Source organism: Schistocerca gregaria, chromosome 5, assembly GCF_023897955.1.
Source record: "Schistocerca gregaria isolate iqSchGreg1 chromosome 5, iqSchGreg1.2, whole genome shotgun sequence".
Lineage (NCBI taxonomy): Eukaryota > Metazoa > Arthropoda > Insecta > Orthoptera > Acrididae > Schistocerca > Schistocerca gregaria.
Genome location: NC_064924.1, coordinates 74566933 through 74581151, shown reverse-complemented (window position 1 = coordinate 74581151; position 14219 = coordinate 74566933). Strand labels below are relative to the sequence as shown.

The 14219-nt window shown below is 50.0% G+C and overlaps 11 non-coding genes across 11 annotated transcripts; all 11 read left to right on the top strand.

Moving 5' to 3' along the window:
• Positions 1 to 702: 702 nt before the first annotated feature.
• LOC126274145 (5S ribosomal RNA) lies at positions 703 to 821 on the top strand. Its single transcript, XR_007549972.1, has one exon. It is a non-coding gene; the product is annotated as a 5S ribosomal RNA (ribosomal RNA).
• A 1146-nt stretch (positions 822 to 1967) lies between these two features.
• On the top strand, positions 1968 to 2086 carry LOC126274723 (5S ribosomal RNA). Its single transcript, XR_007550282.1, has one exon. It is a non-coding gene; the product is annotated as a 5S ribosomal RNA (ribosomal RNA).
• Positions 2087 to 3232: 1146 nt separating this feature from the next.
• Positions 3233 to 3351, top strand: LOC126274722 (5S ribosomal RNA). The gene has a single exon (XR_007550281.1). It is a non-coding gene; the product is annotated as a 5S ribosomal RNA (ribosomal RNA).
• A 1146-nt stretch (positions 3352 to 4497) lies between these two features.
• On the top strand, positions 4498 to 4616 carry LOC126274721 (5S ribosomal RNA). Its single transcript, XR_007550280.1, has one exon. It is a non-coding gene; the product is annotated as a 5S ribosomal RNA (ribosomal RNA).
• A 1146-nt stretch (positions 4617 to 5762) lies between these two features.
• On the top strand, positions 5763 to 5881 carry LOC126274720 (5S ribosomal RNA). Its single transcript, XR_007550279.1, has one exon. It is a non-coding gene; the product is annotated as a 5S ribosomal RNA (ribosomal RNA).
• A 1146-nt stretch (positions 5882 to 7027) lies between these two features.
• Positions 7028 to 7146, top strand: LOC126274719 (5S ribosomal RNA). The gene has a single exon (XR_007550278.1). It is a non-coding gene; the product is annotated as a 5S ribosomal RNA (ribosomal RNA).
• A 1146-nt stretch (positions 7147 to 8292) lies between these two features.
• Positions 8293 to 8411, top strand: LOC126274718 (5S ribosomal RNA). The gene has a single exon (XR_007550277.1). It is a non-coding gene; the product is annotated as a 5S ribosomal RNA (ribosomal RNA).
• Positions 8412 to 9557: 1146 nt separating this feature from the next.
• Positions 9558 to 9676, top strand: LOC126274717 (5S ribosomal RNA). Its single transcript, XR_007550276.1, has one exon. It is a non-coding gene; the product is annotated as a 5S ribosomal RNA (ribosomal RNA).
• Positions 9677 to 10822: 1146 nt separating this feature from the next.
• On the top strand, positions 10823 to 10941 carry LOC126274716 (5S ribosomal RNA). The gene has a single exon (XR_007550275.1). It is a non-coding gene; the product is annotated as a 5S ribosomal RNA (ribosomal RNA).
• A 1146-nt stretch (positions 10942 to 12087) lies between these two features.
• LOC126273749 (5S ribosomal RNA) lies at positions 12088 to 12206 on the top strand. The gene has a single exon (XR_007549591.1). It is a non-coding gene; the product is annotated as a 5S ribosomal RNA (ribosomal RNA).
• Positions 12207 to 13352: 1146 nt separating this feature from the next.
• LOC126274714 (5S ribosomal RNA) lies at positions 13353 to 13471 on the top strand. Its single transcript, XR_007550273.1, has one exon. It is a non-coding gene; the product is annotated as a 5S ribosomal RNA (ribosomal RNA).
• Positions 13472 to 14219: the final 748 nt, after the last annotated feature.

Below are 14219 nucleotides of genomic sequence, written 5' to 3'. Positions count from 1 at the left end.
GACACGTCGGTTCGGCCCGCGCCCATCTCGCAGATGCTTCTCGTACTTGTGCTGTCATATGGACCACGACCCGAGCGGCAGCGAGCGGCAGTCGAGCAAAGTCGGGACAAGTCGGGACGGAAGGGGACAGCCGAGAATGCACCGTGCGAATTACGCAAATATCTGGAAGCGCGACGCGTGTCAGGCAGGTGAGACCGCTTCCCTCTGTCTTCATTTCTTGCTTTCTTGTCACTACCCCTGCCAGCCCTTTTTTCATGCTACCTTTCTCATGTGACATAGATGCTTCCATACTGATTTTAAACTATCGTAAGATACGATATTAAGGAGCTCAATTTGAAAAGAGTGCGCCAAGGAAGACTTCCAAAGAGTCTCTGGAAATAACAAAACAGTGTGAAGTGACAGAAATGTTGTGAAATACGTCAGGGCATATTGTTTTGTAGCAGTGCACAACGGCAAATTTGTAAACAAAAATTTACCTTTCGTCGCTACAAGAGATGGATACTTTGTCGAACAAACGAATGACAGGCGGTGCAACGAGCAGCTGTGTTGTGCGTCTGACCCACGTGGCGGCGCGCCGCACAGCGCGTCGCCTTCGAGGTGGAAGGACGTGCTTTGCGTCAAATGTGCCACCGAAAACGGAGATTGCGTGTGTTGGGAGGAGAGGCGAAGCCTTCTTCTGCCGTGCGGCTACTGTATAAGGACGCCAACGGCCATACCATGTTGAATACACCGGTTCTCGTCCGATCACCGAAGTTAAGCAACATCGGGCCCTGTTAGTACTTGGATGGGTGACCGCCTGGGAACACCGGGTGCTGTTGGCTCCCTCTCTTCTTTTAAATTTTATGTCACTACACCTGCCAGTCCTCTTTTCATACAAACTCTCAGGTGCGACAAAGATGCTTCCACAAGCATTTTAAACCACTGTATTAAACGTAAGATGTGAAATTACAGCAATGAACTCAGTTTGAACAAGAATGCGCGGAGGAAGAGTGCTAGGAACTCGTTGAAAATAACGAAACACTGCGAATCGACGGATGTGCTCTTAAAATGCGTCAGAGCCTACTGTTTTGTAGGAGCGCTAAATTCCAATTTTGTAGCAGTGCACAACGGCAAATTTGTAAACAAAAATTTACCTTTCGTCGCTACAAGAGATGGATACTTTGCCGAACAGCCTGTGTCTTGTGTGCATGTTTTCGCACCTTTCCACGGCACGGCGCAGCACAGAGCGGCTCTGGTAGCTCCGAACGGCCGCACACGGCGCCTCGGACACGTCGGTTCGGCCCGCGCCCATCTCGCAGATGCTTCTCGTACTTGTGCTGTCATATGGACCACGACCCGAGCGGCAGCGAGCGGCAGTCGAGCAAAGTCGGGACAAGTCGGGACGGAAGGGGACAGCCGAGAATGCACCGTGCGAATTACGCAAATATCTGGAAGCGCGACGCGTGTCAGGCAGGTGAGACCGCTTCCCTCTGTCTTCATTTCTTGCTTTCTTGTCACTACCCCTGCCAGCCCTTTTTTCATGCTACCTTTCTCATGTGACATAGATGCTTCCATACTGATTTTAAACTATCGTAAGATACGATATTAAGGAGCTCAATTTGAAAAGAGTGCGCCAAGGAAGACTTCCAAAGAGTCTCTGGAAATAACAAAACAGTGTGAAGTGACAGAAATGTTGTGAAATACGTCAGGGCATATTGTTTTGTAGCAGTGCACAACGGCAAATTTGTAAACAAAAATTTACCTTTCGTCGCTACAAGAGATGGATACTTTGTCGAACAAACGAATGACAGGCGGTGCAACGAGCAGCTGTGTTGTGCGTCTGACCCACGTGGCGGCGCGCCGCACAGCGCGTCGCCTTCGAGGTGGAAGGACGTGCTTTGCGTCAAATGTGCCACCGAAAACGGAGATTGCGTGTGTTGGGAGGAGAGGCGAAGCCTTCTTCTGCCGTGCGGCTACTGTATAAGGACGCCAACGGCCATACCATGTTGAATACACCGGTTCTCGTCCGATCACCGAAGTTAAGCAACATCGGGCCCGGTTAGTACTTGGATGGGTGACCGCCTGGGAACACCGGGTGCTGTTGGCTCCCTCTCTTCTTTTAAATTTTATGTCACTACACCTGCCAGTCCTCTTTTCATACAAACTCTCAGGTGCGACAAAGATGCTTCCACAAGCATTTTAAACCACTGTATTAAACGTAAGATGTGAAATTACAGCAATGAACTCAGTTTGAACAAGAATGCGCGGAGGAAGAGTGCTAGGAACTCGTTGAAAATAACGAAACACTGCGAATCGACGGATGTGCTCTTAAAATGCGTCAGAGCCTACTGTTTTGTAGGAGCGCTAAATTCCAATTTTGTAGCAGTGCACAACGGCAAATTTGTAAACAAAAATTTACCTTTCGTCGCTACAAGAGATGGATACTTTGCCGAACAGCCTGTGTCTTGTGTGCATGTTTTCGCACCTTTCCACGGCACGGCGCAGCACAGAGCGGCTCTGGTAGCTCCGAACGGCCGCACACGGCGCCTCGGACACGTCGGTTCGGCCCGCGCCCATCTCGCAGATGCTTCTCGTACTTGTGCTGTCATATGGACCACGACCCGAGCGGCAGCGAGCGGCAGTCGAGCAAAGTCGGGACAAGTCGGGACGGAAGGGGACAGCCGAGAATGCACCGTGCGAATTACGCAAATATCTGGAAGCGCGACGCGTGTCAGGCAGGTGAGACCGCTTCCCTCTGTCTTCATTTCTTGCTTTCTTGTCACTACCCCTGCCAGCCCTTTTTTCATGCTACCTTTCTCATGTGACATAGATGCTTCCATACTGATTTTAAACTATCGTAAGATACGATATTAAGGAGCTCAATTTGAAAAGAGTGCGCCAAGGAAGACTTCCAAAGAGTCTCTGGAAATAACAAAACAGTGTGAAGTGACAGAAATGTTGTGAAATACGTCAGGGCATATTGTTTTGTAGCAGTGCACAACGGCAAATTTGTAAACAAAAATTTACCTTTCGTCGCTACAAGAGATGGATACTTTGTCGAACAAACGAATGACAGGCGGTGCAACGAGCAGCTGTGTTGTGCGTCTGACCCACGTGGCGGCGCGCCGCACAGCGCGTCGCCTTCGAGGTGGAAGGACGTGCTTTGCGTCAAATGTGCCACCGAAAACGGAGATTGCGTGTGTTGGGAGGAGAGGCGAAGCCTTCTTCTGCCGTGCGGCTACTGTATAAGGACGCCAACGGCCATACCATGTTGAATACACCGGTTCTCGTCCGATCACCGAAGTTAAGCAACATCGGGCCCGGTTAGTACTTGGATGGGTGACCGCCTGGGAACACCGGGTGCTGTTGGCTCCCTCTCTTCTTTTAAATTTTATGTCACTACACCTGCCAGTCCTCTTTTCATACAAACTCTCAGGTGCGACAAAGATGCTTCCACAAGCATTTTAAACCACTGTATTAAACGTAAGATGTGAAATTACAGCAATGAACTCAGTTTGAACAAGAATGCGCGGAGGAAGAGTGCTAGGAACTCGTTGAAAATAACGAAACACTGCGAATCGACGGATGTGCTCTTAAAATGCGTCAGAGCCTACTGTTTTGTAGGAGCGCTAAATTCCAATTTTGTAGCAGTGCACAACGGCAAATTTGTAAACAAAAATTTACCTTTCGTCGCTACAAGAGATGGATACTTTGCCGAACAGCCTGTGTCTTGTGTGCATGTTTTCGCACCTTTCCACGGCACGGCGCAGCACAGAGCGGCTCTGGTAGCTCCGAACGGCCGCACACGGCGCCTCGGACACGTCGGTTCGGCCCGCGCCCATCTCGCAGATGCTTCTCGTACTTGTGCTGTCATATGGACCACGACCCGAGCGGCAGCGAGCGGCAGTCGAGCAAAGTCGGGACAAGTCGGGACGGAAGGGGACAGCCGAGAATGCACCGTGCGAATTACGCAAATATCTGGAAGCGCGACGCGTGTCAGGCAGGTGAGACCGCTTCCCTCTGTCTTCATTTCTTGCTTTCTTGTCACTACCCCTGCCAGCCCTTTTTTCATGCTACCTTTCTCATGTGACATAGATGCTTCCATACTGATTTTAAACTATCGTAAGATACGATATTAAGGAGCTCAATTTGAAAAGAGTGCGCCAAGGAAGACTTCCAAAGAGTCTCTGGAAATAACAAAACAGTGTGAAGTGACAGAAATGTTGTGAAATACGTCAGGGCATATTGTTTTGTAGCAGTGCACAACGGCAAATTTGTAAACAAAAATTTACCTTTCGTCGCTACAAGAGATGGATACTTTGTCGAACAAACGAATGACAGGCGGTGCAACGAGCAGCTGTGTTGTGCGTCTGACCCACGTGGCGGCGCGCCGCACAGCGCGTCGCCTTCGAGGTGGAAGGACGTGCTTTGCGTCAAATGTGCCACCGAAAACGGAGATTGCGTGTGTTGGGAGGAGAGGCGAAGCCTTCTTCTGCCGTGCGGCTACTGTATAAGGACGCCAACGGCCATACCATGTTGAATACACCGGTTCTCGTCCGATCACCGAAGTTAAGCAACATCGGGCCCGGTTAGTACTTGGATGGGTGACCGCCTGGGAACACCGGGTGCTGTTGGCTCCCTCTCTTCTTTTAAATTTTATGTCACTACACCTGCCAGTCCTCTTTTCATACAAACTCTCAGGTGCGACAAAGATGCTTCCACAAGCATTTTAAACCACTGTATTAAACGTAAGATGTGAAATTACAGCAATGAACTCAGTTTGAACAAGAATGCGCGGAGGAAGAGTGCTAGGAACTCGTTGAAAATAACGAAACACTGCGAATCGACGGATGTGCTCTTAAAATGCGTCAGAGCCTACTGTTTTGTAGGAGCGCTAAATTCCAATTTTGTAGCAGTGCACAACGGCAAATTTGTAAACAAAAATTTACCTTTCGTCGCTACAAGAGATGGATACTTTGCCGAACAGTCTGTGTCTTGTGTGCATGTTTTCGCACCTTTCCACGGCACGGCGCAGCACAGAGCGGCTCTGGTAGCTCCGAACGGCCGCACACGGCGCCTCGGACACGTCGGTTCGGCCCGCGCCCATCTCGCAGATGCTTCTCGTACTTGTGCTGTCATATGGACCACGACCCGAGCGGCAGCGAGCGGCAGTCGAGCAAAGTCGGGACAAGTCGGGACGGAAGGGGACAGCCGAGAATGCACCGTGCGAATTACGCAAATATCTGGAAGCGCGACGCGTGTCAGGCAGGTGAGACCGCTTCCCTCTGTCTTCATTTCTTGCTTTCTTGTCACTACCCCTGCCAGCCCTTTTTTCATGCTACCTTTCTCATGTGACATAGATGCTTCCATACTGATTTTAAACTATCGTAAGATACGATATTAAGGAGCTCAATTTGAAAAGAGTGCGCCAAGGAAGACTTCCAAAGAGTCTCTGGAAATAACAAAACAGTGTGAAGTGACAGAAATGTTGTGAAATACGTCAGGGCATATTGTTTTGTAGCAGTGCACAACGGCAAATTTGTAAACAAAAATTTACCTTTCGTCGCTACAAGAGATGGATACTTTGTCGAACAAACGAATGACAGGCGGTGCAACGAGCAGCTGTGTTGTGCGTCTGACCCACGTGGCGGCGCGCCGCACAGCGCGTCGCCTTCGAGGTGGAAGGACGTGCTTTGCGTCAAATGTGCCACCGAAAACGGAGATTGCGTGTGTTGGGAGGAGAGGCGAAGTTTTCTTCTGCCGTGCGGCTACTGTATAAGGACGCCAACGGCCATACCATGTTGAATACACCGGTTCTCGTCCGATCACCGAAGTTAAGCAACATCGGGCCCGGTTAGTACTTGGATGGGTGACCGCCTGGGAACACCGGGTGCTGTTGGCTCCCTCTCTTCTTTTAAATTTTATGTCACTACACCTGCCAGTCCTCTTTTCATACAAACTCTCAGGTGCGACAAAGATGCTTCCACAAGCATTTTAAACCACTGTATTAAACGTAAGATGTGAAATTACAGCAATGAACTCAGTTTGAACAAGAATGCGCGGAGGAAGAGTGCTAGGAACTCGTTGAAAATAACGAAACACTGCGAATCGACGGATGTGCTCTTAAAATGCGTCAGAGCCTACTGTTTTGTAGGAGCGCTAAATTCCAATTTTGTAGCAGTGCACAACGGCAAATTTGTAAACAAAAATTTACCTTTCGTCGCTACAAGAGATGGATACTTTGCCGAACAGCCTGTGTCTTGTGTGCATGTTTTCGCACCTTTCCACGGCACGGCGCAGCACAGAGCGGCTCTGGTAGCTCCGAACGGCCGCACACGGCGCCTCGGACACGTCGGTTCGGCCCGCGCCCATCTCGCAGATGCTTCTCGTACTTGTGCTGTCATATGGACCACGACCCGAGCGGCAGCGAGCGGCAGTCGAGCAAAGTCGGGACAAGTCGGGACGGAAGGGGACAGCCGAGAATGCACCGTGCGAATTACGCAAATATCTGGAAGCGCGACGCGTGTCAGGCAGGTGAGACCGCTTCCCTCTGTCTTCATTTCTTGCTTTCTTGTCACTACCCCTGCCAGCCCTTTTTTCATGCTACCTTTCTCATGTGACATAGATGCTTCCATACTGATTTTAAACTATCGTAAGATACGATATTAAGGAGCTCAATTTGAAAAGAGTGCGCCAAGGAAGACTTCCAAAGAGTCTCTGGAAATAACAAAACAGTGTGAAGTGACAGAAATGTTGTGAAATACGTCAGGGCATATTGTTTTGTAGCAGTGCACAACGGCAAATTTGTAAACAAAAATTTACCTTTCGTCGCTACAAGAGATGGATACTTTGTCGAACAAACGAATGACAGGCGGTGCAACGAGCAGCTGTGTTGTGCGTCTGACCCACGTGGCGGCGCGCCGCACAGCGCGTCGCCTTCGAGGTGGAAGGACGTGCTTTGCGTCAAATGTGCCACCGAAAACGGAGATTGCGTGTGTTGGGAGGAGAGGCGAAGTTTTCTTCTGCCGTGCGGCTACTGTATAAGGACGCCAACGGCCATACCATGTTGAATACACCGGTTCTCGTCCGATCACCGAAGTTAAGCAACATCGGGCCCGGTTAGTACTTGGATGGGTGACCGCCTGGGAACACCGGGTGCTGTTGGCTCCCTCTCTTCTTTTAAATTTTATGTCACTACACCTGCCAGTCCTCTTTTCATACAAACTCTCAGGTGCGACAAAGATGCTTCCACAAGCATTTTAAACCACTGTATTAAACGTAAGATGTGAAATTACAGCAATGAACTCAGTTTGAACAAGAATGCGCGGAGGAAGAGTGCTAGGAACTCGTTGAAAATAACGAAACACTGCGAATCGACGGATGTGCTCTTAAAATGCGTCAGAGCCTACTGTTTTGTAGGAGCGCTAAATTCCAATTTTGTAGCAGTGCACAACGGCAAATTTGTAAACAAAAATTTACCTTTCGTCGCTACAAGAGATGGATACTTTGCCGAACAGCCTGTGTCTTGTGTGCATGTTTTCGCACCTTTCCACGGCACGGCGCAGCACAGAGCGGCTCTGGTAGCTCCGAACGGCCGCACACGGCGCCTCGGACACGTCGGTTCGGCCCGCGCCCATCTCGCAGATGCTTCTCGTACTTGTGCTGTCATATGGACCACGACCCGAGCGGCAGCGAGCGGCAGTCGAGCAAAGTCGGGACAAGTCGGGACGGAAGGGGACAGCCGAGAATGCACCGTGCGAATTACGCAAATATCTGGAAGCGCGACGCGTGTCAGGCAGGTGAGACCGCTTCCCTCTGTCTTCATTTCTTGCTTTCTTGTCACTACCCCTGCCAGCCCTTTTTTCATGCTACCTTTCTCATGTGACATAGATGCTTCCATACTGATTTTAAACTATCGTAAGATACGATATTAAGGAGCTCAATTTGAAAAGAGTGCGCCAAGGAAGACTTCCAAAGAGTCTCTGGAAATAACAAAACAGTGTGAAGTGACAGAAATGTTGTGAAATACGTCAGGGCATATTGTTTTGTAGCAGTGCACAACGGCAAATTTGTAAACAAAAATTTACCTTTCGTCGCTACAAGAGATGGATACTTTGTCGAACAAACGAATGACAGGCGGTGCAACGAGCAGCTGTGTTGTGCGTCTGACCCACGTGGCGGCGCGCCGCACAGCGCGTCGCCTTCGAGGTGGAAGGACGTGCTTTGCGTCAAATGTGCCACCGAAAACGGAGATTGCGTGTGTTGGGAGGAGAGGCGAAGCCTTCTTCTGCCGTGCGGCTACTGTATAAGGACGCCAACGGCCATACCATGTTGAATACACCGGTTCTCGTCCGATCACCGAAGTTAAGCAACATCGGGCCCGGTTAGTACTTGGATGGGTGACCGCCTGGGAACACCGGGTGCTGTTGGCTCCCTCTCTTCTTTTAAATTTTATGTCACTACACCTGCCAGTCCTCTTTTCATACAAACTCTCAGGTGCGACAAAGATGCTTCCACAAGCATTTTAAACCACTGTATTAAACGTAAGATGTGAAATTACAGCAATGAACTCAGTTTGAACAAGAATGCGCGGAGGAAGAGTGCTAGGAACTCGTTGAAAATAACGAAACACTGCGAATCGACGGATGTGCTCTTAAAATGCGTCAGAGCCTACTGTTTTGTAGGAGCGCTAAATTCCAATTTTGTAGCAGTGCACAACGGCAAATTTGTAAACAAAAATTTACCTTTCGTCGCTACAAGAGATGGATACTTTGCCGAACAGTCTGTGTCTTGTGTGCATGTTTTCGCACCTTTCCACGGCACGGCGCAGCACAGAGCGGCTCTGGTAGCTCCGAACGGCCGCACACGGCGCCTCGGACACGTCGGTTCGGCCCGCGCCCATCTCGCAGATGCTTCTCGTACTTGTGCTGTCATATGGACCACGACCCGAGCGGCAGCGAGCGGCAGTCGAGCAAAGTCGGGACAAGTCGGGACGGAAGGGGACAGCCGAGAATGCACCGTGCGAATTACGCAAATATCTGGAAGCGCGACGCGTGTCAGGCAGGTGAGACCGCTTCCCTCTGTCTTCATTTCTTGCTTTCTTGTCACTACCCCTGCCAGCCCTTTTTTCATGCTACCTTTCTCATGTGACATAGATGCTTCCATACTGATTTTAAACTATCGTAAGATACGATATTAAGGAGCTCAATTTGAAAAGAGTGCGCCAAGGAAGACTTCCAAAGAGTCTCTGGAAATAACAAAACAGTGTGAAGTGACAGAAATGTTGTGAAATACGTCAGGGCATATTGTTTTGTAGCAGTGCACAACGGCAAATTTGTAAACAAAAATTTACCTTTCGTCGCTACAAGAGATGGATACTTTGTCGAACAAACGAATGACAGGCGGTGCAACGAGCAGCTGTGTTGTGCGTCTGACCCACGTGGCGGCGCGCCGCACAGCGCGTCGCCTTCGAGGTGGAAGGACGTGCTTTGCGTCAAATGTGCCACCGAAAACGGAGATTGCGTGTGTTGGGAGGAGAGGCGAAGCCTTCTTCTGCCGTGCGGCTACTGTATAAGGACGCCAACGGCCATACCATGTTGAATACACCGGTTCTCGTCCGATCACCGAAGTTAAGCAACATCGGGCCCGGTTAGTACTTGGATGGGTGACCGCCTGGGAACACCGGGTGCTGTTGGCTCCCTCTCTTCTTTTAAATTTTATGTCACTACACCTGCCAGTCCTCTTTTCATACAAACTCTCAGGTGCGACAAAGATGCTTCCACAAGCATTTTAAACCACTGTATTAAACGTAAGATGTGAAATTACAGCAATGAACTCAGTTTGAACAAGAATGCGCGGAGGAAGAGTGCTAGGAACTCGTTGAAAATAACGAAACACTGCGAATCGACGGATGTGCTCTTAAAATGCGTCAGAGCCTACTGTTTTGTAGGAGCGCTAAATTCCAATTTTGTAGCAGTGCACAACGGCAAATTTGTAAACAAAAATTTACCTTTCGTCGCTACAAGAGATGGATACTTTGCCGAACAGTCTGTGTCTTGTGTGCATGTTTTCGCACCTTTCCACGGCACGGCGCAGCACAGAGCGGCTCTGGTAGCTCCGAACGGCCGCACACGGCGCCTCGGACACGTCGGTTCGGCCCGCGCCCATCTCGCAGATGCTTCTCGTACTTGTGCTGTCATATGGACCACGACCCGAGCGGCAGCGAGCGGCAGTCGAGCAAAGTCGGGACAAGTCGGGACGGAAGGGGACAGCCGAGAATGCACCGTGCGAATTACGCAAATATCTGGAAGCGCGACGCGTGTCAGGCAGGTGAGACCGCTTCCCTCTGTCTTCATTTCTTGCTTTCTTGTCACTACCCCTGCCAGCCCTTTTTTCATGCTACCTTTCTCATGTGACATAGATGCTTCCATACTGATTTTAAACTATCGTAAGATACGATATTAAGGAGCTCAATTTGAAAAGAGTGCGCCAAGGAAGACTTCCAAAGAGTCTCTGGAAATAACAAAACAGTGTGAAGTGACAGAAATGTTGTGAAATACGTCAGGGCATATTGTTTTGTAGCAGTGCACAACGGCAAATTTGTAAACAAAAATTTACCTTTCGTCGCTACAAGAGATGGATACTTTGTCGAACAAACGAATGACAGGCGGTGCAACGAGCAGCTGTGTTGTGCGTCTGACCCACGTGGCGGCGCGCCGCACAGCGCGTCGCCTTCGAGGTGGAAGGACGTGCTTTGCGTCAAATGTGCCACCGAAAACGGAGATTGCGTGTGTTGGGAGGAGAGGCGAAGCCTTCTTCTGCCGTGCGGCTACTGTATAAGGACGCCAACGGCCATACCATGTTGAATACACCGGTTCTCGTCCGATCACCGAAGTTAAGCAACATCGGGCCCGGTTAGTACTTGGATGGGTGACCGCCTGGGAACACCGGGTGCTGTTGGCTCCCTCTCTTCTTTTAAATTTTATGTCACTACACCTGCCAGTCCTCTTTTCATACAAACTCTCAGGTGCGACAAAGATGCTTCCACAAGCATTTTAAACCACTGTATTAAACGTAAGATGTGAAATTACAGCAATGAACTCAGTTTGAACAAGAATGCGCGGAGGAAGAGTGCTAGGAACTCGTTGAAAATAACGAAACACTGCGAATCGACGGATGTGCTCTTAAAATGCGTCAGAGCCTACTGTTTTGTAGGAGCGCTAAATTCCAATTTTGTAGCAGTGCACAACGGCAAATTTGTAAACAAAAATTTACCTTTCGTCGCTACAAGAGATGGATACTTTGCCGAACAGCCTGTGTCTTGTGTGCATGTTTTCGCACCTTTCCACGGCACGGCGCAGCACAGAGCGGCTCTGGTAGCTCCGAACGGCCGCACACGGCGCCTCGGACACGTCGGTTCGGCCCGCGCCCATCTCGCAGATGCTTCTCGTACTTGTGCTGTCATATGGACCACGACCCGAGCGGCAGCGAGCGGCAGTCGAGCAAAGTCGGGACAAGTCGGGACGGAAGGGGACAGCCGAGAATGCACCGTGCGAATTACGCAAATATCTGGAAGCGCGACGCGTGTCAGGCAGGTGAGACCGCTTCCCTCTGTCTTCATTTCTTGCTTTCTTGTCACTACCCCTGCCAGCCCTTTTTTCATGCTACCTTTCTCATGTGACATAGATGCTTCCATACTGATTTTAAACTATCGTAAGATACGATATTAAGGAGCTCAATTTGAAAAGAGTGCGCCAAGGAAGACTTCCAAAGAGTCTCTGGAAATAACAAAACAGTGTGAAGTGACAGAATTGTTGTGAAATACGTCAGGGCATATTGTTTTGTAGCAGTGCACAACGGCAAATTTGTAAACAAAAATTTACCTTTCGTCGCTACACGAGATGGATACTTTGTCGAACAAACGAATGACAGGCGGTGCAACGAGCAGCTGTGTTGTGCGTCTGACCCACGTGGCGGCGCGCCGCACAGCGCGTCGCCTTCGAGGTGGAAGGACGTGCTTTGCGTCAAATGTGCCACCGAAAACGGAGATTGCGTGTGTTGGGAGGAGAGGCGAAGCCTTCTTCTGCCGTGCGGCTACTGTATAAGGACGCCAACGGCCATACCATGTTGAACACACCGGTTCTCGTCCGATCACCGAAGTTAAGCAACATCGGGCCCGGTTAGTACTTGGATGGGTGACCGCCTGGGAACACCGGGTGCTGTTGGCTCCCTCTCTTCTTTTAAATTTTATGTCACTACACCTGCCAGTCCTCTTTTCATACAAACTCTCAGGTGCGACAAAGATGCTTCCACAAGCATTTTAAACCACTGTATTAAACGTAAGATGTGAAATTACAGCAATGAACTCAGTTTGAACAAGAATGCGCGGAGGAAGAGTGCTAGGAACTCGTTGAAAATAACGAAACACTGCGAATCGACGGATGTGCTCTTAAAATGCGTCAGAGCCTACTGTTTTGTAGGAGCGCTAAATTCCAATTTTGTAGCAGTGCACAACGGCAAATTTGTAAACAAAAATTTACCTTTCGTCGCTACAAGAGATGGATACTTTGCCGAACAGCCTGTGTCTTGTGTGCATGTTTTCGCACCTTTCCACGGCACGGCGCAGCACAGAGCGGCTCTGGTAGCTCCGAACGGCCGCACACGGCGCCTCGGACACGTCGGTTCGGCCCGCGCCCATCTCGCAGATGCTTCTCGTACTTGTGCTGTCATATGGACCACGACCCGAGCGGCAGCGAGCGGCAGTCGAGCAAAGTCGGGACAAGTCGGGACGGAAGGGGACAGCCGAGAATGCACCGTGCGAATTACGCAAATATCTGGAAGCGCGACGCGTGTCAGGCAGGTGAGACCGCTTCCCTCTGTCTTCATTTCTTGCTTTCTTGTCACTACCCCTGCCAGCCCTTTTTTCATGCTACCTTTCTCATGTGACATAGATGCTTCCATACTGATTTTAAACTATCGTAAGATACGATATTAAGGAGCTCAATTTGAAAAGAGTGCGCCAAGGAAGACTTCCAAAGAGTCTCTGGAAATAACAAAACAGTGTGAAGTGACAGAAATGTTGTGAAATACGTCAGGGCATATTGTTTTGTAGCAGTGCACAACGGCAAATTTGTAAACAAAAGTTTACCTTTCGTCGCTACAAGAGATGGATACTTTGTCGAACAAACGAATGACAGGCGGTGCAACGAGCAGCTGTGTTGTGCGTCTGACCCACGTGGCGGCGCGCCGCACAGCGCGTCGCCTTCGAGGTGGAAGGACGTGCTTTGCGTCAAATGTGCCACCGGAAACGGAGATTGCGTGTGTTGGGAGGAGAGGCGAAGCCTTCTTCTGCCGTGCGGCTACTGTATAAGGACGCCAACGGCCATACCATGTTGAATACACCGGTTCTCGTCCGATCACCGAAGTTAAGCAACATCGGGCCCGGTTAGTACTTGGATGGGTGACCGCCTGGGAACACCGGGTGCTGTTGGCTCCCTCTCTTCTTTTAAATTTTATGTCACTACACCTGCCAGTCCTCTTTTCATACAAACTCTCAGGTGCGACAAAGATGCTTCCACAAGCATTTTAAACCACTGTATTAAACGTAAGATGTGAAATTACAGCAATGAACTCAGTTTGAACAAGAATGCGCGGAGGAAGAGTGCTAGGAACTCGTTGAAAATAACGAAACACTGCGAATCGACGGATGTGCTCTTAAAATGCGTCAGAGCCTACTGTTTTGTAGGAGCGCTAAATTCCAATTTTGTAGCAGTGCACAACGGCAAATTTGTAAACAAAAATTTACCTTTCGTCGCTACAAGAGATGGATACTTTGCCGAACAGCCTGTGTCTTGTGTGCATGTTTTCGCACCTTTCCACGGCACGGCGCAGCACAGAGCGGCTCTGGTAGCTCCGAACGGCCGCACACGGCGCCTCGGACACGTCGGTTCGGCCCGCGCCCATCTCGCAGATGCTTCTCGTACTTGTGCTGTCATATGGACCACGACCCGAGCGGCAGCGAGCGGCAGTCGAGCAAAGTCGGGACAAGTCGGGACGGAAGGGGACAGCCGAGAATGCACCGTGCGAATTACGCAAATATCTGGAAGCGCGACGCGTGTCAGGCAGGTGAGACCGCTTCCCTCTGTCTTCATTTCTTGCTTTCTTGTCACTACCCCTGCCAGCCCTTTTTTCATGCTACCTTTCTCATGTGACATAGATGCTTCCATACTGATTTTAAACTA